This window comes from Eumetopias jubatus, unplaced genomic scaffold (assembly GCF_037043125.1).
Source record: "Eumetopias jubatus isolate StellerSeaLion01/CBP00866 unplaced genomic scaffold, mEumJub1_p1.0 scaffold_13, whole genome shotgun sequence".
NCBI lineage: Eukaryota > Metazoa > Chordata > Mammalia > Carnivora > Otariidae > Eumetopias > Eumetopias jubatus.
The window spans coordinates 77,527,715-77,553,218 of NW_028274819.1; the positions used below are offsets into that span (position 1 = coordinate 77,527,715).

At 38.6% G+C, this 25,504-nt stretch overlaps 1 pseudogene; it reads right to left on the reverse strand.

Moving 5' to 3' along the window:
* Positions 1–24,854: 24,854 nt before the first annotated feature.
* LOC114221574 (large ribosomal subunit protein uL16-like) lies at positions 24,855–25,504 on the reverse strand (annotated as a pseudogene).

Genomic DNA, 25,504 nt, shown 5'->3' on the forward strand with positions numbered 1-25,504 from the left:
TCCCCTCTTGCTATCTTCCTTTTTTATTTTTTAAAATATATAATGTATTATTTGTTTCAGAGGTACAGATCTGTGATTCACCAGTCTTGCACAATTCACAGCATTCACCAAAGCACATACTCTTCCCCAATGTCTATCACCCAGCCACCCCATCCCTCCCACCCCGCACCACTACAGCAAACCTCAGTTTGTTTCCTGAGATTAAGAATTCCTCATATCAGTAAGATTATATGATACATGTCTTTCTCTGATTGACTTATTTCGCTCACCATAATACCCTCCAGTTCCATCCACGTCATTGCAAATGGCAAGAATTCATTCCTTTTGCTGGCTGCATAATATTCCATTGTGTGTGTGTGTGTGTGTGTGTGTGTGTGTATACCACCTTTTCTTTATCCATTCATCTGTCGATGGACATCTTGGCTCTTTCCACAGTTTGGCTATTGTGGACATTGCTGCTATAAACATTGGGGTGCACGTACCCCTTCAGATCCCTACATTTGTATCTTTGGGGTAAATACCCAGTAGTGCAATTGCTATATCATAGGGTAGCTCTATTTTCAACTTTTTGAGGAACCTCCATACTGTTTTCCAGAGTGGCTGCACCAGCTTGCATTCCCACCAGTAGTGTAGGAGGCTTCCCCTTTCTCCGCATCCCAGCCAACATCTGTCCTTTCCTGACTTGTTAATTTTAGCCATTCTGACTGGTGTGAGGTGGTATCACATTGAGGTTTTGATTTGGATTTCCCTGATGCCTAGCGATGTTGAGCACATTCTCATGTGTCTGTTCGCCATTTGGATGTCTTCTTTGGAAAAATGTCTGTTCATATCTTCTGCCCATTTCTTGATTGGATTATTTGTTCTTTGGGTGTTGAGTTTGATAAGTTCTTTATAGATTTTGGATACTAGCCCTTTATCTGATATGTCATTTGCAAATATCTTCTCTCATTCTGTCGGTTGTCTTTTGGTTTTGTGGACTGTTTCTTTTGCTGTGCTAAAGCTTTTTATCTTGATGAAATCCCAGTAGTTCAATTTTGCCCTTGCTTCCCTTGTCTTTGGTGATGTTTCTAGGAAGAAGTTGCTGCAGCTGAGGTCGAAGAGGTTGCTGCCTGTGTTCTCCTTTAAGATTTTGATGGATTCCTGTCTCACATTTAGGTCTTTCAACCATTTGGAGTCTATTTTTGTGTGTGGTGTAAGGAAATGGTCCAGTTTCATTCTTCTGCATGTGGCTGTCCAATTTTCCTAACACCATTTGTAGAAGAAACTGTCTTTTCTCCATTGGACATTCTTTCCTGCTTTGTCAAAGATGAGTTGACCATAGAGTTGAGGATCCATTTCTGAGCTCTCTGTTCTGTTCCATTGATCTATGTGTCTGTTTTTGTGCCAGTACCATACTGTCTTGTTGATTACAGCTTTGTAATAGAGCTGGAAGTCCGGAATTGTGATGCCTCCAGCTTTGCTTTTATTTTTCAACATCCCTCTGGCTATTTGGGGTGTTTTCTGGTTCCATACAAATTTTAGGATTATTTGTTCCATTTCTTTGAAAAAAGTGGATGGTATTTTGATGGGGATGGCATTGAATGTGTAGATTGCTCTAGGTAGCATTGACATCTTCACAATATTTGTTCTTCCAATCCATAAGCATGGAACATTTTTTCATTTCTTTGTGTCTTCCTCAATTTCTTTCATGGGTATTTTATAGTTTCCTGAGTACAGATTATTTGCCTCTTTGGTTAGATTTATTCCTAGGTACTTATGATTTTGGGTGCTATTGTAAATAGGATTGACGCTTTAATTTCTCTTTCTTCTGTCTTGTTATTGGTGTATAGGAATGCCACTGATTTTAGTACATTGATTTTATATCCTGCCACTTTACTGAATTCCTGGATGAGTTCTAGCAGTTTTGGGGTGGAGTCTTTTGGGCTTTCCACATAAAGTATCATATCATCTGCAAAGAGTGAGAGTTTGACTTCTTCCTTACCGATATGGATGTCTTTTATTTCTTTTTGTTGTCTGATTGCTATGGCTAGGACTTCTAATACTATGTTGAATAGCAGTGGTGAGAGTGGACATCCCTGCCGTGTTCCTGACCCTAGGGGGAAATCTCTCAGTTTTTCCCATTGGAGAATGATAATCGCTGTGGGTTTTTCATAGATGATTTTTATGATATTGAGGTATGTACCCTCTATCCCTATACTCTGAAGAGTTTTGATCAAGAAAGGATGCTATACTTTGTCAAATGCTTTTTCTGCATCTATTGAGAGGATCATATGGTTCTCGTTCTTTCTTTTATTAATGTATTGTATCACATGGATTGATTTGCGGATGTTGAACCAACCTTGCAGCCCAGAGATAAATCCCAGTTGGTTGTGGTGAATAATCCTTTTAAGGTACTGTCAGATTCTCTTGGCTAGTATTTTGGTGAGAATTTTTGCATCCATGTTCATCAAGGATATTGGTGTGTAATTCTCCTTTTTGACGTGGTCTTTGGTTTGGGGATCAAGGTAATGGTGGCCTCATAAAACGAGTTTGGAAGTTTTCCTTCCATTTCTATTTTTTGGAACAGTTTCAGGGGAACAGGCATTGATTCTTCTTTAAATGTTTTGTAGAATTCCCCTGGGAAGCCGTCTGGCCCTAGGCTTTTATTTCTTGGGAGATTTTTGATGACTGCTTCAATTTCCTTAGTGGTTATATGTCTGTTCAGGTTTTCTATTTCTTCCTGGTTCAGTTTTGGTCGTTGATATATCTCTAGGAATGCCTCCATTTCTTCCAGATTATCTAATTTGCTGGCATAGAGTTGCTCATAATATGTTCTTATAATTGTTTGTATTTCTTTGATGTTGGTTGTGATCTCTCTTCTTTCATTCATGATTTTGTTGATTTGGGTCATTTCTCTTTTCTTTTTGTTAAGTCTGTCCAGGCGTTTATCTTGTTAATTCTTTCAAAGAACCAGCTCCCATTTTCGTTGATCTGTTCTACTATTCTTTTGGTTTCTATTGCATTGATTTCTGCTCTGATCTTTATTATTTCTCTTCTCCTGCTGGGTTTAGGCTTTATTTGCTGTTTTTTCTCTAGCTCCTTTAGGTGTAGGGTTAGGTTGTGTATTTGAGACCTTTCTTGTTTCTTGAGAAAGGCTTGTATTGCCTTGTACTTTCTTCTTAGGACTGCCTTTGCTGTATCCCAAAGATTTTGAACAGTTGTGTTTTCATGTTCATTGGTTCCCATGAATTTTTAAAATTCTTCTTTTATTTCCTGGTTGACCCATTCATTCTTTAGTAGTAGGATGCTACTTTAGCCTCCATGTATTTGAGTTCTTTCCGACTTTCCTCTTGTGATTGAGTTCTAGTTTCAAAGCATTGTGGTCTGAAGATATGAAGGGAATGATCCCAATCTTTTGGTACCAGTTGAGACCTGATTTGTGAGCTAGGATGTGATCAATTCTGGAGAATGTTCCATGGACACTAGAGAAGAAGGTGTATTCTGTTGCTTTGTGGTGGAATGTTCTGAATATATCTGTGAAGTCTATTTGGTCCAGTGTGTCATTTAAAGTCTTTATTTCCTTGTTGATCTTTTGCTTAGATGATCTGTCCATTTCAGTGAGGTGGGTGTTAAAGTCCCCCACTATTATTGTATTGTTGTCGATGTGTTTCTTTGCTTTTGTTATTAACTGCCTTATATAATTGACTGCTCCCATGTTAGGGGCATAAATAGTTACAACTGTTAGATCTTCTTGTTGGATATACACTTTAAGTAGGATATAGTGTCCTTCCTCATCTCTTATTACAGTCTTTGGTTTAAAACCTAATTTGTCTGATATAAGGATTGTCACCCCAGCTTTCTTTTGGTGTCCATTAGCATGGTACATGGTTTTCCACCCCCTCACTTTCAATCTGGGGGTGTCTTTGGTCTAAAATGAATCTCTTGCAGACAGCATATTGATGGGTCTTGTTTTTTTTTTATCCAATCTGATAGTTTGTGTCTTTTGATTGGGACATTTAGCCAATTTACCTTCAGGTTAAGTATTGAAAGGTGTGAATTTAGTGCCATTGTATTGCCTGTAAGGTGACTGTTACTGTATATTGTCTGTGTTCCTTTCTGGTCTATGTTGCTTTTAGGCTCTCTTTGCTTAGCAGACCCCTTTCAATATTTCTTGTAGGGCTGGTCTCGTGTTTGCAAATTCCTTTAGTTTTTGTTTGTCCTGGAAGCTTTTTCTCTTTCCCATTTTCAGTGACAGCCTAGCTGGATGTAGTATTCTTGGCTCCATATTTTTCTCGTTTAGTGCTCTGAAGATCTCATGCCAGTCCTTTCTGGCCTGCCAGGTCTCTGTGGATAGGTCTGTTGCCAGTCTAATGTTTCTACCATTTTAGGTTACATATCTCTTCTCTCGAGCTGCTTTCAGGATTTTCTCTTTGTCTCTGAGACTTGTAAGTTTTACTATTAGATGTTGGGGTGTCGACCTCTTTTTATTGATTTTGAGGGGGGGTTCTCTGTGCCTCCTGGATTTTGATGCCTGTTTCCTTCCCCACATTAGGGAAGTTCTCTGCTATAATTTGCTCCAATATACCTTCTGCCCCACTCTCTCTTTCTTCTTCTTCTGGGATCCCAATTATTTAATATTTCATCCTATGGTATCGCTTATCTCTCGAATTCTGCCCTCGTGATCCAGTAGTTGTTTATCTCTCTTTTTCTCAGCCTCTTTATTTTCCATCATTTGGTCTTCTATATTATTGATTCTCTCTTCTGCCTCATGTATTGTAGCAGTTAGAGGCTCCATTTTTGATTACACCTCATTAATAGCCTTTTTGATTTCAACTTGGTTAGATTTTAGTTCTTTTATTTCTCCAGAAAGGGTTTCTCTAATACCTTCCATGCTTTTTTCAAGCCCAGCTAGTATCTTTAAAATCATCATTCTGAACTCTCGTTCCAACATCTTATTAATGTCCATATTGATTAAGTCCCTGGCAGTTGGTACTGCCTCTGTTCTTTTTGTTGAGTTGATTTCTTCCATCTTGTCATTTTGTCCAGAGGAGAATAGATGAATGAGAGAACAAAAATGCTAACAGGGTAACAGCGTCCCCAGAAAATATACACTAAACAAATCAGAAAAGACCCGACCGGGGGAATAGAAAGGGAAAGAAAGAAAAAAAAAGAAAAAGAAAAAGATAAAAATGAACAAAAACAGAACAAAACAAAAAATATGATCAAATATGATCAGGCTGGTGCATAGATTAGTGCTACACACTAGATTTTGGACGTATTTTGGTGTGTTAGAATAAAGTGCCTTCCAAAATTTTAAAGAAAAGAAAAATATATGTACAAAAATAAGGGTTAATACGATGAAGGAGTGGAATATGACTGTAAAGATGAAAAGTATAAGAGATTTTATAAAATCCATTGATAAGATAAGAAGTTGGTTGAAAAAAGAAAGAAGAGAATTTAAAAAAAAGGGGGGAGAGAATGTGATCAGGCAGGAGACTAGAATAAAGCCATACACTACAGATTTAGGGTATATTTTGATGTGTTAGAAGAAACTGTATCTCAAAATTTTAAAGAGAGAACAACATATATATATATATATATATATATATATATATATATACCAAAAATAAGGGTAACACTATTTAGGGATAGAATATGACTCTAAAAATGAAATATAAAAAAGATTTTTTTAAAAAAGGGATTGATCAGATGTTGGTTGAAAAAGGGAAAAATAAAAATTAAAAATAAAAAAGGCTGTTAAAAAAATTAACTTTGAAAGACTAAAGAATCATGGTGAAAAAGCCATGAATTCTATGTGCAGTATTCCCCTGGCGCTGGAGTTCTGCCATTCTCATTGATCGCTAAACTTGGTCTTGGCGGGCTGTTCTTGCTTATCTTCTGGGGGAGGGGCCTGTTGCCGTGGTTCCCAAAGTCTTTGCCGGATAGGGAATTGCCCTGCCGCCCTTGCCAGTCTGGACTAAGTAATCTGCTCAGGTTTGCTCTCAGGAGCTTTTGTTCCCTGCAAGCTCTGGTATAGCTTTGGAGGACGAGACTGAAAATGGCGGCCTCCCAATCTCCCCCCTGGAGGAGCTGAGAACTCAGGGCCCCACTCCTTAGTGCGCCCCCAGAGAAAAGCAGTCAGTCATTCCTGTCTCCCTGGTCTCCAGCCGCACTCTGTGCTCACCTGGCCTGTGGCCGAGCGTTTCTATCTCTGGCACCTGACCCCGTGTGGAGTCTCCAAACCCAGCAGATCCCTGTGGTGCGCTCCTGCACCGCTCCTCCTGGGGAAGGAAGGGGAGTCTCCCCGGAATCGCCTCTTGTTGGGGCCCTGCTGGAGGAGCAGTGGCCTGACTGTGCTGGGGATCACGGTTTATGGCAACCCCTAGCTGAGAGCCCGCGACTCTGCTCCGTTTCTGCAGTTGGTTCCTTGCCCTGATACCTGGGAGGTCTGCCGCACTCAGACACCCCCGGTCTTCCTGTGACCCCGAGGGTCCTGAGACCACACTGTCCCATGAGGGTTCCACCCCCTGCTTAGCCCCTGGAGCAACGTTCCTCAGCGGAGCCGACTTCTAAAAGTTCGATTTTGTGCTCCGGTGCTCTATCACTTGCCAGAAGTGGCCACTGTACACGCTGCCTTTTCATTGGTGAGATCATTCCATTTACACTTAAAGCTGTTACTGATATGTAAGGACTTGCTAGTTGCATTTTATCTTTTAACTTCTGGTTATTTTATATCTTCATTGTTTCTTTTTCCTTCACTTCTGCCTACCTTTGTAAGTTTGTGGTTTTCCATGGTGATTTGCTCAATCACCCTTTTGTTATGTTTTGTGACTCTACTCTAGATTTTTGCTTTTTGGTTACTTTGAAGCCTACAGAAACATCTCATAGATACATAGTCTATTTTATGGTGATAGCAATTTACCATCCAAAAAATACGTGATAAAATTTATATCTTTATATAATTTTGATGCTGTGAATTTGTTAACAAAGTATTATACAGATAGTCCCTGACTTATGATGGTGCGACTTATGATTTTTTGACTTAAGATGGTGTGAAAGGTATAAGCATTTAATAGAAACTGCACTTCAAATTTTTTTTTTTTAAGATTTCATTTTTAAGTAATTTCTACAATCAATGTGGGACTCAAACCTATTTCCCAGAGATCAAGAGTCGCATGCTCCACTGACTGAGCCAGCCGGGTGCCCCTGCACTTCAGATTTTGAATTTTGATATTTTCCTAGGCTAGGGATATGGTGGGTGGTTCTCTTGTGATGCTGTGCAATGGCAGCGAGCTACAGCTCCCAGTCAGCCATGTTATCGTGGAGGTAAACAACCAATATGCTTACAACAATTCTGAACCCATATAACCATTCTCTTTTTTCATTTTCAGTACAGAATTTAATAAATTACATGAACTATGCAGCACTTTATTATAAAATAGTCTTTGTGTTAGATAATATTGCCCAATGGTAGACTAATGTAAATGCTCTGAGGTAGGCTGGGCTAAGCTGTGATATTCAGTAAGTAGGTATATTAAGTGAACTTTTGACTGACAATATTTTCAACCAATGATGAGTTTATTAGGATGTAAACTCATTGCAAGTAGAGAAAGATCTGTAACTGTGGTTATTTATTTTTTTATTTTAGTTTATTTTTTTGTAACTGTGGTTTTTAATTCTCTTTAGCCTTTATCATTAAGGTGTTAACTCACTGTTCAAACATAGATTTACAGTTTTCTACTGTGAATATTTTTCTTTTTTTAAGATTTACTTATTTGACACAGAGAAAGGCTAGAGAGGGAACACAAGTAGGGGGAGTGGGAGAGAGAGAAGCAGGCTCCTTGCCGAGCAAGGAACCTGATGCGGGGCTCGATCCCAGGACCCTGGGATCATGACCTGAGCCAAAGGCAGACGCTTAATGACTGAGCCACCCAGGCGCCCCTGAATATTTTTCATATTTATCAGAGTGTTAAGTATTTTCATATGTTTTTATGTCACTAATTAGTATCTTTTAATTAATTTATTATTTATTATTTTTATTATTAGTTTTTAAACACTATTTGAGAGGCAGAGAGAGAGAGATAGAGATTGAGAGAGAGCACAAGTGGAGTGAAGGGGCAGAGGGAAGAGGAGAAGTAGACTCCCCACTGAGCAGGGAGCCTGACACAGGGTTTGATCCCAGGACCCTGGGATCATGACCTCAGCCGAAGGCAGATGCTTAGCCGACTAAGCAGCCAGGTGCCTTGCATCTTTTTATTTAACTTGAATAACTCCTTTTAGCATTTTTTTTTTTTTTTTTGTACGGGAGGTCTTGTGGTAGTAAATTCCCTTAGCTTTTGTTTACCTGGGAAAGACTGAATTTGTCCTTCAAATCTGAATGATAAATTTGTCAATGATAAAATTTGAAGTATTCTTGGCTGGCATTTTTCATCTTTCAACCCTTTAAATATGTCATTCCACTGTGTACTAACATGTAGAGTTTCTGCTGGGAAATCTGCTGATAGCCAATGGGAGTTCCTTTGTAGGTTACTTTCTTTTTTTTCTTCCACCTGGCTGCCTTTAAGATTCTTTATTTTTCACTGATTTTTGACAGTTTCATTATAACGTGTCTAGGAAAAAGGCCTTTTTGCATTGAAGTAATAGTATATTCTATTAATTCCATTCAATTTCTCACCCAGGTTTGGGAAATACTCACCCATTATTTCTTTTTTATTTTTATTATGTTATGTTAATCACCATACATTACATCATTAGCTTTTGATGTAGTGTTCCATGATTCATTCTTGGCATATAACACCCAGTGCTCCATTCAGTACATGCCCTCTTTAATACCCATCACCAGGCTAACCCCCTCCTCTCTAGAACCCTCAGTTTGTTTCTCAGAGTCCATAGTCTCTCATGGTTTGTCTCCCCTTCTGATTTACCACCCTTCATTTTTCCTTTCCTACTATCTTCTTCTTTTTTTAAAACATATAATGTATTATTTGTTTCAGAGGTACATGTCTGTGATTCATCAGTCTTACACAATTCACAGCGCTCACCATAGCACATACCCTCCCCAGTGTCTATCACACAGCCACCCCATCCCTCCCACCCCCCACCACTCCAGCAACCCTCAGTTTGTTTCCTGAGAAAAGGATTCCTCATATCAGTGAGATCATATGATACATGTCTTTTTTTGATTGACTTATTTCACTCAGCATAATACCCTCCAGTTTCATCCATGTTGTTGCAAATGGAAAGATTTCATTCCTTTTGATGGCTACAGAATATTCCCTTGTGTTGTGTGTGTGTGTGTGTACCACATCTCTATCCACTCATCTGTCGATGGCACCCATTATTTCTTTAAATAAATGCTGTCCTCTTCTCTTTCTGACACACCAATTTTTATTTGCTTATCTGATCAAATCTGATAGCTTGCATAGAATTCTTTTACTTTAAGAAAAAAAAATCTTAGTTCTCTTCTTTTTTATGGCCAAGTAATATTCCATTCATTATTCTTTATCCATTCATCAGTCAAGAGACATTTGGGTTCTTTCCATAATTTGGCTATGGTAGATAATGCTGCTATAAACATTGGGGTGCATGTATCCATTCGAATTAGTAGTTTTGTATCCTTTGGGTAAATGCCTGGTGGTGTAATTGCTGGATCAAAGTGTCGTTCTATTTTTAACTTTTTGAAGAACCTCCATACTGTTTTCCAGAGAGACTGCATCAGTTTGCATTCCCATCAACAGACTAAGAGGGTTCCCCTTTCTCCCCATCTTCTCTAACACCTGTCATTTCCTTACTTGTTAGTTTTAGCCATTCTGACTGGTGTGAGGTGATATCTCATCGTAATTTTGATTTGTATTTCCCTGGTGATGAGTGATGTTGAGCATCTTTTCATGTGTCTGTTGGCCATCTGTATGACTTCTTTGGAAAAATGTCTATTCGTGTCTTCTGCCCATTTTTTAAACTGTATTGTTTGTATTTTGGGTGTTGAGTTGTATAAGTTCTTTGTATATTTTGGATACTATCAGATATGTAATTTGCAAATATCTTCTCCCATTTCATAGACTGCCTTTTAGTTTTGTTGATTGTTTCCTTTGCTGTGCAGAAGCTTTTTATTTTCATGAATTCCCAATAGTTTATCCCTTGCCTCAGGAGACCTATCTAGTAAGAAGTTGCTATGGCTGGTGTCAAAGAGGTTACTGCTTGCGTTCTACTTTAGGATTTTAATGGTTTCTCATCTTACATTTAAGTCTTTAATCCACTTAGAAATTATTTTTGTGTGTGGTGTAAGAAAGTGGTCCACTTTCATTCTTTTGCATGGGGCTGTCCAGCTTTCCCAACACCATTTGTTGAGGAGACTGTCTTTTTCCCATTGGATATCCTTTCCTGCTTTGTCAAAGATTAATTGACCATAGAGTGAGGGTCCATTTCTGGGCTCTCTGTTGTGTTCCATTGATCTATGTGTCTGTTTTTGTGCCAGTACCATGCTGTTTTGATCATTACAGCTTTGTAATATAACATGAAGCCTGGAATTGTGATGGTTTCAGCTTCACTTTTCTTTTTCAAGAGTGCTTTGGCTATTCAGCGTCTTTTGTGGTTCCATATAAATTTTAGGATTATTTTTTCTAGCTCTGTGAAAAATGCTATTGGTATTTTGATAGGGATTGCTTTGAATGTGTAGATTGCTTTGCATAGTATAGACATTTAAACAATATTTGTTCTTCCAACCCACGTGCATGAAATGGTTTTCCATTTCTTTGCATTGTCTTGAATTTCTTTTATCAGTGTTTTATAGTTTTCAGAATACAGTTCTTTAACCTCTTCAGTTAGGCTTATTCCTAGGTATCTTATCGTTTTTGGTGCTATTGTATCTACTGAGATGATCTTATGGTTTTTATTCTTAGTTTTGTTGATGTGTATCACATTGATTAATTTGCAAATATTAAACCACACTTGCTTCCCCAGGATAAATCCCACTTGATCATGGTGAATGATCCTTTGTTATTGTATAGTTGAATGTGGTTTGCCAATATTTTGTTGACTATTTAGAGATATTGGCCTCTAGTTCTCTCTCTCTCTCTTTCTCTCTCTTTTTTTTTTCAGTGCCTTTGTCTGGTTCTGGTATCATGGCAATGCTGGCCTCATAAGGTGTATTTGGAAGATTTCCTTCCTCTTCTATTTTTTGGAATAGAGGAGAATAAGTATTAACTCTTCTTTAAATGTTTGTGGAATTTACCTCTGACTCCATCCATCTTGTGCTGGGCTTTTATTTTTTTGATGACTGTTTCAATTTCATTACTAGTAATTGGTCTATTACTAGTATTTTCTATTTTCCTACTAGTATTTCTATCTATCTACTACCATTTTTCTATTTTCTACTAATATTTTCATATTTTCTATTTCTTTCTGGTTCAGTTTTAAAAGATTGTATGTTTCTAATAATGTGTAGGCTGTCATATTTTATACGTTTTTAGTCTTAATTTTCTTACATCTAATTATGGCCACTTGTTTTCCACCTAAATAAGTTACTTTAATTTTTTTGTAAGCCTAGTTTAGTGCACTAGCTTTTGTTTTAACTTTTGTTTTTTTCTGGGAAACTCTTTTTCTCTCCCTCAAATCTGAATGATAATCTTGCCAGGTAGAATATTCTTGCTTGTAGAGTTTTTCCCTTTAGCATTTTGAGGTCCCAGCTGTCCACACAGAGGGCATCCTGTCAGGACAACTAAAGCTGAAGTGGCTGCAGGCCAGAGTGTCCCAGGGTTCTATGCACTGAGGGCATTCTGGCATGAGAGCTAAAGCTGAAATGGTTGCATGCTAGGGGGCTTTGGGGCACTCTGTGCACAGGGTGCCCTGGTGGTGTGGTTGAAGTGGAGACACTGTGTGTGCTGGGAGCTTTCCACATTCAGGGCAAACTGGTAGGGCAGCTGAAACTGAATTAGGTGTAAGCTGGGGTATCCTGGGATGCTCAGCACAGAGGCTGCCATGTCCAGGTGACTAGAGCCTAGGCTAGTGCAAATGGGAGTGTTCTGGGGTGTTGCATGCAAGGGTTACCTTGGCAGAGTGCCTGGAACAAATGCAGGCATGGGCTGGGATTTCCCAGGGTGCTCCACATAGGGGGCACACTGACAGAGTAGCTGGATCTGAAGCAGATATGATCCAGGAGGTTTTGGAGTGCTCTGCACTGAAGGTGCCCTAACAAACTCTCTGAAGCCAAAGTGTTGTGGGCCTGGAGTGTTCCAGGGTGCTTTGGGCTTGTGCCACCTTGGCTGAAACGGTGGAGCTGTAGTGAGTGCTAAATAGGGGTGTCACAGTGTGTAGTGCCCTTTGGCTGCCTTGGTGGGACAGCTGAAACCTGGGGCTCACTGAAGCAATAAGCTAGTTACGGAACATGGACTGTGCATTTTCTGCATTTTCAAGGGGGTGTGTAGACCTTGTTGTCCATCAGCCCCTCCCACCCAGAGAGCGGTCCAGCAGCAGCCACCCTCATCCCACTCCACCCCCTCGTTGTTTGGTGGAGTTCTAGGGCTCTTTCATATGGTAGTTACTCTTTTAAACTGTGGCTTTGTTTTCTGTTCCCAAGAATAGAAGAATCTGTTCCTGGTCTCTCAGTACTATCCCTCCCCACTGCCATTTGCAGCATTGGGAGTGGGAGTCCCCCACATTACTGTGTCTCTGTCTCGTTCTATCTTTTGTTGTGCAGAAGCTGTTCAGTAGGCCCTCAGTCCGTGAGGAGGAATTGCTCTATGAGTAGGTGCAATTTGGTGTGTTCCATGGAGGAGGTGAGTTCAGGGTCTTCCTACTCACCATCTTAGACCAGAGCCCCTTATACATTCCCCATCTCATTCACTGAATTCAGCTCCAGAATTTGTTTGGTTCTTTTTTATAGTTTCATTCTCTTTGGTAAGAGCTACTTCTGTTCATTATTTTACTCCTGAGTTCACTGAATTGCCTTTCTAGTTTTCTTGTAGCTTGTTCAATTTCTTCATAAAAGCTATTTTGAATTTTTTATCAGTTAGATAGCAATATTCTGTGCCTTTGAGTTTGGTTGCTGGAAAATAGTCATTTTCCTTTTGTGATACCATATATCCTTGATTTTTAAATAGTATTTGATGACATGAACTTCTATTTTCACATTTGAAGTAGCAGACACCTTCTAAAGTATTTTTTTTTTTTTACTTTGGTTCTTATAGTTCAACAGGGTGGCAATTAGAAAACTTTCTTTTGTATTCCAGAACATGAACTATAGCTCAAGTTTTTGGTTTCTCTTATTGGAGTTGGCTCTCCCAGCTGCATTCAGAAGTGCACACAAAATGCTGACAGCAGAGTGAGGGGAGGTGTGGACTTAGCATTTGGAACTTTGGGGGTGCCCGTGGACCTGGGAGGGGGATCTTCAAGTGGTGGATTCAAGAGGTCCATGGGTGGACCTTCTGCTGAAATCCCAAAGTAAAAGAACAGGAAATGCGTTCCTTCAATATCCTTTAATATTCTTTCTTTTCCCTCCACCTAGTCATAAGATCCTTCCTCAGATATTTGGATGCTGCTGAAGAGAACCATTTCTCTCCAGCTGCATGCAACTCTTGTGGCTGAGCAGTTTGTCGCTTAACAGTTTTACTTTCTACCTCTTCTGCTGGAGAGGTAGCCACTGTCAGTGTTGCCCTGGGAATGGATCACCTCAGTGAGTTCCCCTCTCTCTTCTATTTCCAAACTCATTTCTGTCCTGCTCCAAAGATATGCTGAGTTCTCTCATTAGACAGTCTGGACCACTACAAATTCTCTATCTCCCATGGGTGTCTGCCTAGTTTGTACTTTCTAGGTTCCCTTTCTCCTGATCACAGCAATTGGGCATGGGGCAGGTTCACCAACTACCTTAGATTCACAGCCCCTTCTGAAGTTCTATCTACCCACTTTTGGATACATAGGTGGATACAAAACTCCCAGGTATGCCGGTGTAAAGTGCAGAGACATTTTTGCTGGGTTAGTGATGTCCAGTTAGTTGAAAATTGAAGTGGAGAGAAAAAAGGAATGACTCACACTGCCATGATGCTGACATCACTCCTCAATAATTCCTTTAAATGTCAGGGTTCTAAATGCACCAGTTAAAAGATGGGAATTGTCAGAATGGATTAAAAAAACAAAACGCAACTATATGAAGAAGACCACTTTAAATAAAAAGACACACATAGATTAAAATTAAATAGATGGAGAAACATATACCATGCTAATGCTAATCAAAAGAAAGCAATTGCTATATTAATTTCAGACAGAGCAGACTTCAAAGTAAAGGAAATTATCAGGGATAAAGGGCATTGAATGATGATAAAGGGGTCAGTTCTCCAAGAAGACAAAATAATCCTTAATGTGTATTTGCCTATCAACAGAGTATCAAGTACATGAGACAAAAACTGAGAATTGCAAAGAGAAATAGATGAAGCCTCTATCATAATTGGAGACTTCAACATCCCTCTATCAGAAATGGACACATCCAGGAGGCAGAAAATCAGTAAAGATATAGCTGAACTCAACACCGTCAACCAACTGGATCTAATGGGCATCTATAGACTATTTTGTCTAACAGCAGCAGAATATGCATTTTTCTCAAGCTCAGACAAAACATTTACCGAGCTCACATTCTGGGCTGTAAAACACACTTTAACAAATTTATAAGAATGGAAATCATATAATATCTGCTCTCAGACTACAATTAAATTAAATCATAACAGAAAGATAACTGGAAAACCCCAAATATATGGACATCAGACATCACACTTCTAAATAATACATGTGTCAAAAGGAAAATCTCCAGAGAAGTTAAAAATATTTTGAAATAAATGAGAAGACAACTTATCAAAATCTGTGGGATGCAGTGAAAGCAGTGCATAGAGGAAATTTATAGCACTGAATGACATTGGAAAAGATTCAAAAAACAGAACACATGCAACATTCTCTTCTAGTGTAGGGTTGTGAGTGATTTAAGACATTGATTTTTGGATATTTATTGATATTTATATAGCTCTAGCATCCAGCATAGGTCTGGCAATAGTTAATTCTCAATACATTAATACATGAAAAAAGTGTTGCATAAAAGCAATGATTAATAATGCAAAGCAGTAAATAAGTTAGTATCAAAAGATTTATGCAGCTATTACTACAACCGGTGTTCAAGGCAATGAGAGATCAGTGGTGGGTGGAATAGGTGGGAGGTCTTGTGAAGAGATGAAATATGATGGAGTTTAAGGGTTACTAAGATTTGGCTAGGAGCATAGTCTGGGCTAATAAATAGCATGAACAAAGTATAAATTTTAAGAAATTAACATGGAATGAGGATAGTGAGGTGTAATGTTGGAGGATAAGGAACGAGATTATTGAGAAGTAGAACATTATTTGTACATGGGGGTAACACTGAAGGTTTGAATGACATACTGACATATGTTTTAAAAATTAATTTGAAAATATTTGTGAAATTTATTGTAAATAGAAGAGTGGACATAGGAAGAACATAAAGAGGCTATTGATGTAGTCCAGGAATCATGCAATAGGAGCTCAGGCTAAGGTGGTGGTTGGCAGGATGAATGATCCCTCTATTTCTTAAAGGCTTATTATATCTAAAAGTGAGGAGTTTTAAAGGAAGACTGGAAATTGTTGAACATATGCTTTAGACTGGATTGTTCATAGCATTTCATCTTATAGATGAAACACTCATGAACTTGAAGTGAATTTATCACCAACTATTTATCATATGACTTGTATATTCCCGAGTATTTAGGCACCAGCGATGAAGATATGAATTAGATATTTCAGTTGTTATTGATATTATATTATTCTGAGAAATACGGAAGTAGGCAGGAAAGCCAAAAAACAAAAATGTAAAAATCAATAAGATAATTCCAGTGCCATGAAAATAAAACAGAGTAGTATGATAAAGCAAGCTTAGAGGTGACAATATTTGATAAGGGATCTTGGAAGTCCCCTTTGAAAAAGTTGACACTAACTGAGATCTGAAATCATTAGAGGGTTACTGTGCAGGGAAACAGAATTCCAGGGAGAGGAAAAAGCAAGTGTAAAGATCCTGAGGTGGAAATAAGCTTGATATGTTTGAGGAGCTGAAAGAAGATTGGCGAAACTGGAGAATAGTGAGCAAGGAAGGTAGGAAAGTAGTTCTATAATTATGCAGTGGTTATTATATATAGGGTTTTATAACTCTCGGTAGGAACTTTGAACTTCATTTTTAGTGCAATGGGAAAAAACAATGTTTTCAGTTCATGGTGACACGGTCAGATTTATCTTGCTAAAATATCACTTTGGCTGGTTGGGGAAAATTTACTGTCGGAAGGCAAGAGTGAAGACAGGTAAGACCAGCTATCTTGCAGTCAGTTGTTCAGGTAAGAACAGTGGGTATTTCTGCTAGGATGATGGTCATGGAGATGGAAAAAGGCTAATTTGGGATATATTTTGGTAGCAGAATTTACAGGACTTTCTGATTGGTTAGACGTTTGAGGGAAAGAGAAGTTTCCAGAATGACTATGAGGTTTGTTTGTTTGTTTTTAAAGATTTTATTTAGTTTTTGACAGAGAGACACAGCGAGAGAGGGAACACAAGCAGGGGGAGTGGGAGTGGGAGAGGGAGAAGCAGGCTTCCTGCGGAGCGGGGAGCCCAAAGGGGGCTTTGATCCCAGGACCCTGGGATCATGACCTGAGCCGAAGGCAGATGCTTAACGACTGAGCCACCCAGGCGCCCCTGTTTTTTTTTTTTTTTTAAGATTTTATTTATTCATTTGTGTGTGTGTGTGTGTGAGAGAGAGAGAGAGAGAGAGAGAGTGCACAAGCAGGGTGAGCACCAGGCAGCGGGAGAAGCAGGCTCCTTGCTCAGCGGGACTCGATCCCAGGATCCTGGGATCAAGATCTGAGTGGAAGGCAGATGCTTAACCGACGGAGCCACCCAGGAATCCCTGTTGGATTTTTGATCTGAGTACCTGGGTTATTCTAGGTGGTGCTATTTTACTGAGGTGGAGAATATGATGGAGTGAGATGGGTTTGCAGAAGAGAAGTGAAAAAATTTGGGACTTTTAAGTCACAGAAGTTTGATAGATGTCAAGTGAACATCTTTATGTATGAGCTTGGAAACAGAGGTGAGGTTAGAGTTGCAAATATTTGGAGTTTTCAGCATATAGATGATAAAGCCAATGGGTAGGGGGGATGCGATCACCTAGGAAAAGAAAATTGAGAAGTGGAACATTCCAAAGATTAGAGATTGGCAGTGGTGGAGGACCCAGCAAGTAGAACGGAGAAGAAATGGCTAGAAAGGGAGGGGGTGGTGAAAGAGTGTGGCACCAAGAGGAGATGACTCATGATGGAAGCTGAATTTGGGGCAAATGAGGGCAGAATTGGGACCATTTATGTGGTAATAAGGAGACTGGATGTTACTTTAGAGGAGACTTTTACATGACTTAGGAGGACTGGGAGCCCAAGAGAGGCATGGAGAGTAAAGAAGTAGAGGTGGTGGGTATAGGTAACACTTTGCTAAGCTTACTCTGAAGGGGAAGGTTGTTGGGAAATGGGACTTCTCGGAGCTACAGGAGGCTTTCTTGTTTTTTTTTTTTTAGGCTGGGAAATTGGGCTAATTGAAGGCAGTACCTAAAGAAAGTGAAAGGACATGGCATATAGAGAACCACTGGAGAGATTGTCCTTGGATAGGAGCGGGGTGCGGGGTGTGGAGGGCTCAGATGAGGTAACCTACTAGATTTAGGGGGTGGGAGTGGTGAAGTTCCCATGGGATTTTTTCAGGGACATATGAGGCAAGTTTGAAGGGCAGAAGAAGAGTTTAGGGGTAAAGGCTTGAGGAGAGAAGAGTAGGGAAAAATATGAAATTGTCTCAGAGAGTAGAAAAGCAAACTTATGAATGAAAAGTAGAACGTTTACCATGCAGTGTTGAGGATCTATGAATTTGTGGTCATAAATGTAAAGGGAAACCAGTAAGCATAGTCATGTGATTAAGTTAAAGATCCCTCTACTTTAAAAAAAAATTCTTTTTTGAAAATAAATCCATGACAACTAGCACGATGCTGTGATGTATAGGATTTGGAACTAGCAGACCTGATTTCCAGTCCCCGCTACATCACTAAACTGTGTGGCTTTGAAACGATTGCTTAATTTGTCTGAATCTTCACTCCTTTTTCAGTAAAAGGGGAATAATATTGAAACAGAACTCATGAGACTGTTGCAGTCATTAAGTTAAATGGAATATAAGGAAAATGGTTTGCAAGTCATATGATCCCATCTAAGTTTTAGTTGCGAAAATGGTTTTCCATGTGTTAGATATTATTATTGTACAAAGAATGCACTGTGCAATTAAAAAGAAGCTGTTTTCCCCTACTCAGTGCAGTGAGTACTACTTGAAAACCTTCAACAGATTTAGTAAATGATCTCTTTCATCAGTCTCTAAAGTACACATTGAAGAAAAAGACTTAAATTCTAAAATGCCAACTAAATCAACATCTGTCCAGAGGTCTAGATATTATGTAAAATTTGAAAATAAAACATAGGCATCTATACTATTGTGTATTTTTACCATGCTTACTAATAATATATTAATTATATGTAATACAATTTTATTATAATTCTTAAATGTGGGAAAACTAAAACTCCTTGAGAAGAAAATTGTTCTACTAGTCATATATATTTTTAAATGAATCTATTCAAATTCTGCCAGCCTATCTATAGATAGCCCTTCTTAAATGCATTCATAAAGAAACCAGCGATGTTCATACTTAATAAAATTATTCTAAACCCAATATATAATATTTAAAATTTGACGAATTTTATCGTATGTTCAAAAGAAAGATCTCTTAAGTCCTACAAAAAAGATTTATTTATTTTTCCATCTTCCTTTGTGTGAAACAGCCTGGGTTTATGAAGAGTAAAGTCTGGTAGTTCAGCAAAGTGAAATTGTCCTTTTTATCTGCTGACTATCCCCAGTGCAGTGTTCTTTACGTTTCTTGCATTTTCTAAACCAGGACCTGAGGAGACTTACCTCTTAAATAACAAGGGGAGAACGGGGGTCTAGTGGTTTGAATATTATCCTGACTTCAGCACTTCAGGGATTCTGTCTTCAACTAGCTGTTTCATTTAATTATTTAACTGTTCTCATCCTGCTCTTTGTGTATAAAAGAAAACAATATTTTCCTCATGCCTTATAAATGTTCCAGGGCTTAATTATTGCTTGCAAACTTCTCTGAACCTTCTGAAAAAGGGAAGACATAATTATTCGATCTTATAGATAGACACTGCTTAGGGGTTTTTCTGAATGCAGAATGGAAAATAATACAAATTCACCTGAGTGATGTGTGAGAAATTCTGTAATGCTGATTGCATATCACTGGGGAACAAATTAAGCCCATCAAATGCCTCAAATATCAATCTCAAATCACAATGTACTTGAAACAGGGGCCTGGTGTTTTATTTACGAGATGATCACTCTCCTCTCCAAATGAATTAGCTCTTCCACAATGTGTTGATTGGTGGAGTGGGAGTTTAGCAGGCTAGGAATTGTGTACTTCTTGACAACAGAAGACTTGATGCCTAACTTTTGTGAATAGTTTTTAAAACTGTTAAATGAAATATCACCATGGAATATCGATTATTCATTATTTTTGAAGAGCAGGTCAAGCCCAGGATTATATGTTCAGATTTATAGAAACATCACATTTTAGAATATATTAAGGGCTATGATTTTTTTTTTTTTGAAACAGGGAGACGGTTGGGGGAAGGGATATATCTAAAAGTACATATTCTAGGGTTGTCAAATCTCTACATTTTTTGAAGTATAAAGTCAGCAAGATAAAACTGATAACAGAAAGACAACCTAATGAGGAAATATGCAAAGGATATAAATAGCTAATTCAGAGAAAAGTAATCCAAGTGACCAGTAAATATATAATAGTGGCTCAAGTTTTCTAGTGGTCAGCGTAATCTAAATTAGCATTAATAAAGAGCTGTTATTTATTTATTGCCACCTAGTAGAATGGCAAAGAAATAACAGATGATTATGTTTCCTGCTGGAGCAGATATGATGGGGGAAGCAGAGCCCTCCCATATACATCACTAGTAGAAATGCAAATATTACAGCACAACCCAAGAAAGCAGTGTGAGCACATTTATTAAATCACACTTCCATTTCTTGGAATCCTTGTAAATGAAAGTTCAAGTAAGTAAGGATAAATAAGAAAGAAATCGAAGACCCATCACTAGGTGAAAAGTGGAACACATTTTGGTGAACTCAGATTGACGTGAGAAGTGCTAATTATCCACCAAAATTTATTTTCTCCTTCTTCTGTAGTGATCAAATCATAGCTGAGATGTGGCTGCCTGGCCAGGGGCTGCCGGGGTCCTCTTGCAGCTAGGGGTGGTCTTGTAAATTAGGTCTTGTCAAGGAAATGAGAATGGAAGTCCTGAGTACGGATCCAGGGCTGACCCATGTGCCTCCTAACTGTGCTCCTTCCTGTTTCCAATCCAGGGTGGGACTAGCAATGGCTTCAGCAATGTTAGCAACTTGGAAACTATGTATTGAGGATAATATAACTGCCATCAGCCGGAACAACTGTATGGAATAAAGCTGCCAGGGGACAGGGGACAACTGGCTGGAATTACTAGATGAAAGAGAAAGTTTGAGGGTTTTTTTTTTCCTTTGTTTTTGTTTTTGTCTTTGATGTTTTTTAGGTTGCTTTATTTTAGCAGTTTAGCCATTTACTGTAATCAACAACATGCCATGCAATATTATGTAACCTTTGAGCCGGTCAGCTGAGGAGGGGGATTGCATTACATACAAAAATTTTCCATATGATCCAATTTTTGTAAAATAAATGCAGAAGCATATACCCCAGTAGGACACACAAAGAAGGCCGGAGATTGAACTAACAATTAAAGTAACCCAGGCAGGAATTGCCAAGGTGCTGTATAATATGGAATCTGAAAATAACAATAGAGAGATTGCAAGGATAATTCTTTTTCAGATTTTATGACTTTATTTTTTACTTGACTTCTGAGTCCATTATGTTCTTTTATGCTATGTTTCCAAATGTTTACTTAGTATCATTACCTAGATATTCTGCAGGTACTTCCTATGTAAAAAGAAGATTCTCTTGGGAAACAACAAATAATAAACATGTGTGAAGCAAGCATTTTAGAGCACCTACAAAGTGTCAGGCTTGTGTGACGTATGCTGGGTGATACAAAAACTAAAAAAAGCCCCTATCTCTCAAGAATAATACATAGTCAGATGATGGGGCCCCTGGGTGGCAGAGTCTAAGTGACCAGCTTTTGGTTTTGGCTCGGATCCTGATCTGAGGGTCGTGATCTCAGGATCATGAGATTGAGCCCCACGTCGGGCTCCTAGCTCAGTGTGGAGCCTGCTTAGGACTGTCTTTCCCTCTTCTTCTGCCCCTGCTCCCTGCAAATAAATAAATAAATATAAGCATCATTAGTCAGAGGAAAGAGGAAATATAAAGATAATTTCAATAAAATTTGATGAATGCTTTAATATGGATATGTACAGAAAAATGTAGGAGATTTGAAGAAACGTCCCTTTACTTGACCTCAGAAGCTAGGCTAATTTTTAGGGATAAGTTTCACTGGGTGATACATTGTCTTACTACCTTAAGAATGTTTATTATGTGTTATTATTGTTAACTTACTCGTTGGTAGGTAAATATGGTCACTACTCCATTTCCAGGCAAAGCACCAGGCACGAAGTTTGCTAGGGAATGAGGAAAAGTGATGAAATAAACATGATTCTTGTCCTTGATAAAGGAAAATTTCAACTTTTAATGTTTGTGGTCCTTGCCCTGGGGCCTCCAGGGAAGCTATACTTGAACTTTACCAAGGTCAGAATGACTCAGCAAAACCTCAAAGCATGGGCTCTATCTCTGCCCCAAGCACACAGTGTACATCCACTTTGTTAGAGAAAATAATCAAAAAGGAGCATTCTGAACACAAAGATAAGAAAAAGTAGGACACTTCCCTGGTTTCTGTAAGATTAAAGTCATACAGCCTGGCATTTACTAGAAACTTGAGATAAGGTCTGCAACTTTCTGAAATGTTCTTTGTCTAATAATTTGTAACTTTTTATGTAAAAAATGTATATAACCCTACACTAAATGTGCCCTTACTGGAGCAGTCTCGTCTTTGTGGAAGATTGTGTATTGGGTAGGTATCCTAACTTGGGCTTGCATAAAACTCTTCCTTTTTTTTTTTTTTTTTTTTTTTAGAAATTCTAAAAAGTTTGTTAATTTTGCATTGACATCCTTAGGGAACTCAAAGACCTGTAGGAAGTGGAGCTGTGTAAGAAAAGGTGTGGAAAAAAAAAGTGTTCAGAGAACATTCTTTTCTACTGTAGTAAATATTCATTAGGGGTAAAATATAGTTCAGCTGGTTTCTAGTCCAAAGCTGCTTTGTGATGTTCCATATAGTACAACTAGGTCTCACGGCTTCTCTGACCAATACTGATTTTTTTGTTTTCTTTCTTTCTTTCTTTCTTTTTTTTATATTTATTTATTTGAGAGAGAGAGAGAGAGAGCATGTGCATGCAAGCTGGGGGAGGGGCAGAGGGAGAAAAACTCAAGCTGACTCTGTGCTGAGTGCAGAGCCTGAAGCAGGACTTGATCTCACAACCCTGAGATCATGACCTGAGCTGAAATCAAGAGTCGGACACTTAACTGACTGAGTCACCCGGGCAGGCCCCAACACTGATTCTTTGTATTCAAGTGTGTCTTGAGTTTATGGGAGCTGCAAGACCTGGAGGGCAGGAGCCAGGCCCAGGATGGCTGTTAATTCAACGGTGTGGGAAGAATCTACTTCATAGTACACTGACTAATTCCTTTAAGATGTGCATGGCTCAAACACATAGGACAACACCACCCACAGAAATTATTGTAAACTTGACGACTCTCTTATTTATCCTTCTGCTCATATTTCTTGGGTACTGAGCTGCAACTTTTTACTTTCGAATACTTTGGAGACTATTCTAACAGAGGCAATACTTGATGGATGGTTTCCTTAAGTGCTTAGTGAAATTTTGCTGGAACTCATATAACATCTTTCTCTTCTGAATAATGATCCCAGAGAGAAATACTCTTAGAATCATAGAGCTATAAACACTCAAAGTGGGAGGTATTTAAAGGTCATCCAATTTAACCACTCACACAATACTTTAGGTCAAGTTTCTATGATGACATTTCAGGTCTTCCACAGATTAGCCCCAACCAACTCTCCATACAGGTCTCACATTGTTCATACATTTGCTCTTAGGAAGGCCAGAGAGTTAAATGTTCCTTTTAAAGTAATTTCTGGCATGTTTATATGCTTATGGAAGTTACTATCTTATCTCATCAGCATAACCATATGACGAAGTGAACAAAGAATTTAATTTGGATTTATATAATTATCTGAAAATGTCACTTTCAAATATAAGTAAGCACAATATGAAAAAAATCTCTTTAAATGCTTTATATGTTGAAATTCTCATGAGTCACTTGGAGGATAGGTGTAAATTTACTACTGTAAGAGAAATGTAAAAATTGATGATTGTGAAAGCTGCTAACTTTTTGTGCAAACATTGAATATTAAAATAATATTTTAAATGATATTAAATGATATTTAAATAACTGATAATTAGGGAAATGGCTTGATTATTATGGAAAGGCTAAAAGAGTATATTAGTGAATTTTAGGAAGAATGTTACACCCTTTTTGTTCCCCAAATGTGTATTGAAATGAAATTATAAGGCAGGAAAATGGAAAATAGATTGCAATAGTTTGCAATGCAATTGTACTCTTTTTTGTATTGATTGTTTGGTCTACTTGTTATACCAGTGATTGATAGAGGAGTATTAAAGTCTCTGACCATCAGTGTGAATCTTTTTCTCCCTTTAATTTTGTTAATTTTTGTTTCGCTTACTTTGGTCCTCTGTTTTAGTTTCTTATATATTAAGCATTATTGTTTTCCAGATAAATTAAGCCATTTTACCATTATGAAATGCCTTTACTTACCTTGGGAAATTTTCTTTGTATTGAAGTCTCTCTCTCTTTTTTAAAAATTTATTTATTTGACAGAGAGAGAGAGAGAGTGAGAGCAGGAACACAAGCGGGGGGAGTGGGAGAGGGAGAAGCAGGCTCCCCACCGAGCAGGGAGCCTGATGCGGGGCTTGATCTCAGGACCCTGGGATCATGACCTGAGCTGAAGGCAGTTGCTTAACCGACTGAGCCACCCAGGTGCCCCATGTATTGAAGTCTCTTTTGATACTGATCAAATCATTCTGCTTTTCTTTTGATTATTATTTTTATGGTATATATTTTTCCATCAGTTTTCTTTTAACCCATTTGTATCTTCATATTTAAAGTATGTTTCCTGTAGATAATACATACTTGGATTTAAAAAAAATCCATTCTGAAAATCTTTGCCTTCTAATTGGAATGCTTATCATATTAAAATGTACTATACCTATTGACAGAGCTGGGCTTAAATGTATCACCTTGTTTAAGTTTCTATTTGTCACTCTTCTTTTTTTCCTCCTCTCTATTTTTATTTATCTTCATCACTGATGAAGTTAAAGTCCCTCTGGGACTGTTTCATATGCTCCATGCTTATGGCCCATGTTGGTATTGTGCATATCATAGACCAGTCACTGAAACACTGGTCAACTAAGCCCCAATGTTGGAAGGAAGGCATTTTTGCCCTTATGGTTCTATCAAAATGTAGCTTTATCTAAGCTGTATTCTGTGACAATGGTCAGCTTTTTGCACTCCTCTTTCACCAGTAGGACCCCTATTATTTTTTGACAGGAAGTAAGATTTTTTGGTGGGCATTAATAAGGAGGGGGCAGTGCCAAGGTTCCTATGAGTGCAGAGCATGCCATTTGTCCAGGGGGGCAAGATTAGGGATATATTTTGTATTTGACCCCACAGCCATTTGGATGAGCTGCTTTTCAGCTACCATGTCTTAAAATTCATATGCATTAAACTTAGTAAAGCCCCATTTCTTGGAAATGTGGATCTCCTTGCAACCTGGGAACTTGAGCTTGGCCCTGTGTAAGGCCTCAATCACATGCTTCTTGTCCTGCAGTTTGGTACGGATGGACATGATAACTTGGCTAATGTGGACCCTGGCCACTGTGCCCTCGGGGCTTTCCAAAGGTACCCGGCATACTTGTCTGGAGCCCCTCAGCCCTAACACTGGACAACATCTTGTTAATACAATGACATGGAAGGTTGGAGCAGCACTCAGATGTGAAAACCATCTTTGTCACAGCTTTTCTCCGTATATTTGTTGGCACAAATACAGGCAGGCTCCAGGGCTTTAGAGGAGAGCTGCTCATATTCATCTGATCCCATGTGGCCACGTAGTGGGAACTCATCCACTTTTGTCTTCTTCTGCCCCAGGTCAAATATGCAGATCTGGGCATCAGGGATATCTCTGCAGAAGCAAGAGTTTGGATACAGCTTGTTCTTAAAATATTGGTAACAGCAGGCACGGCGGTGGCCCAT